The sequence below is a fragment of the Pteropus alecto genome, unplaced genomic scaffold, assembly GCF_000325575.1.
Source record: "Pteropus alecto unplaced genomic scaffold, ASM32557v1 scaffold21, whole genome shotgun sequence".
Lineage (NCBI taxonomy): Eukaryota > Metazoa > Chordata > Mammalia > Chiroptera > Pteropodidae > Pteropus > Pteropus alecto.
Genome location: NW_006436282.1, coordinates 11836125 through 11838567, shown reverse-complemented (window position 1 = coordinate 11838567; position 2443 = coordinate 11836125).

Below are 2443 nucleotides of genomic sequence, written 5' to 3'. Positions count from 1 at the left end.
CTTGCCTGAGGAGATATATCTGAAAAGAAATTCTTCTTAATAATATCAGAGAGTTTACTGCCTATGTTTTCTTCCAGAAGTTTTATGGTTTCGGGTCTTACATTTAAGTCTTCAGTCCATTTTGAGTCTATTCTTGTATATAGTGTAAGAAGGTGGTCCAGCTTTTTTTTTTTTTTTTGGCATGTTATCTGTCCAATTTTCCCAACACTATTTATTAAAGAGACTGTCTTTACCCCATTGTATATTCTTACCTCCTTTCTCATATATTAAGTGAGCGTATAGGTGTGGATTCATTTCTGGGCTCTCTATTCTGTTCCATTGATCAATGTATCTGTTTTCATGCCAGTACCATGCTGTTTTGATTACTGTAGCTTTGTAGTATAGTTTGATATCAGGTAGTGTAATATCTCCAACTTTGTTCTTCTTTCTTAAGATTGCCATGGCTATTCAGAGTTTTTATTTTATTTATTTATTTATTTATTTACTTTTGGCTCCATATAAATTTTAGAATTATTTGTTCTAGCTCTCTGAAAAATGCCATTGGTTATTTTGATAGGGATTGCATTGAATCTACAGATTGCTAACATCGCCATTTTAACAATGTTTATTCTTCCTACCCATGAACACAGTATATGCTTCCATTTATTTATATCTTCTTTAATTTCTTTTTTCAATGACATAATTTTCTGAAAACTGGTCTTTTACTTTCTTGGTGAATTTGATTCCCAGGTATTTTATAGTTTTCGACGCAATTGTAAATGGGATTGTTTTCTTAATTTCGCTTTCTGAAAGTTCATCATTGGTGTATAAAAATGCCACTGACTTCTGAATATTTGTTTTGTAATCTGCTAATTTACTGAATTCATTGATCGGTCCTCACAGCTTTTTGGTGGAATCTTTAGGGTTCTCTGCATATAGTATCATGTCATCAGCAAATAACGAGAGTTTTACTTCTTCCTTTCCAATTCAAATTGGAAAGAGTATAAAGTCATACTTGACAATGTCTTGAGTAATTTTTTTTAAATTTCAGAGGACTCATATTAGCCTCAAATCTTCTACACTAAACAGAAGACAGTACACTAAACAAGTAGAACACTAAATGGCTACATCTAGAATTCATTAAACCACAAATAATTTAACATCCAAGCAAGCTCTCACACCCATGAGAGGAACAGAAAGACACAGTAGATTTATACAGATCAATACATATCACCCACAGATCCTTGCTCTAAAATTCTACAAAACAGACAAAAAAAATCCAATGAGACAGATATGATGTAAGAGAAATGTCAATGAGAAATAAAACCAATAAAAATAAATGTCAAAAATGTTGAAAGTTTAATTATAAAACAAGCAAATGCTAAATAACTTTATCAGTTAGAGTGCTGTTGATTAAAAGTGACAGAAAACTTTGACTTAGTTGGCTTAAACAATAGAAAAAATATTTTTAAGAACAAGCCCTAAGTCATGATGGTTCCAAGAATAGTTAAAACAGTGACTTGATATTTAAACTCGCACACACACACACACACACAGATTCTTTTCATCTTTCTATCAAGCTCTTTAAAGTACGTCAACTGTGTTGCTTTTAACCACTCTCATTATATCAAGGTGTTTGCCACAGTTTCACCCATTACTACCAGATATAACTATATACAGTGGGAAAGGGGTCATTTTCTTTACATTTATTGATTTTTATTAATGAGAAAAAACTTTCATTGGTCAGAATCTTATCACGTGTTCATACTTAAACCAGTGCTGGCTTAGAATGGGTCATCACATTTGGATTAGAATAGACAAGGACTTCTCAATCTCAGCACTATTGACATTTGGGCTGGATAGTTTTTTATTGTGAGATCTGTCCTATGCATTGTAGGATATTTAAAATCTTTCCCAGCCCTCTATGCACTAGACACCTATAGCAACTTCTTCCACTGTGACAATCAATAATGTCTCTAGACATTGCCAAATGTCCCTGGTTGAAAACCACTGAAATAAACTAATAAAGATATCCCTCTGGGGCTAGCTATGGGGCCCACCTCCCCTAAATATACAAGGGTAAAGAAAAAAGAGACTACCTGAAGAAAATCAGTATCTTTCAGAAAAGAGGCTTATATGAAAGAAAAATAGTCTAAGTAAGCAACCAACAGAGTTTAGTACAGTAATTTTTTAAAAGGAGTATACAGCAAATGTGAAATTAAATGTGAAATTAAAATGTGAAATTAAAACCCTGCATTATCTGAAACAAAACAAACGGAAAATGAATGAAGAGATTTCACAGGGCTGAGGACTTGTTCACTCATCAAGCACACAAAATATAAGTCTGTACTTAGAAAATTACAATATGCAATTTAGTTGACTTGGAGAATATGTCTTTAAGCATTAATTTTCATTGCGGATTTGTATGTACAATATTTAGTCCCTAAGAACCCTGACCTATTGC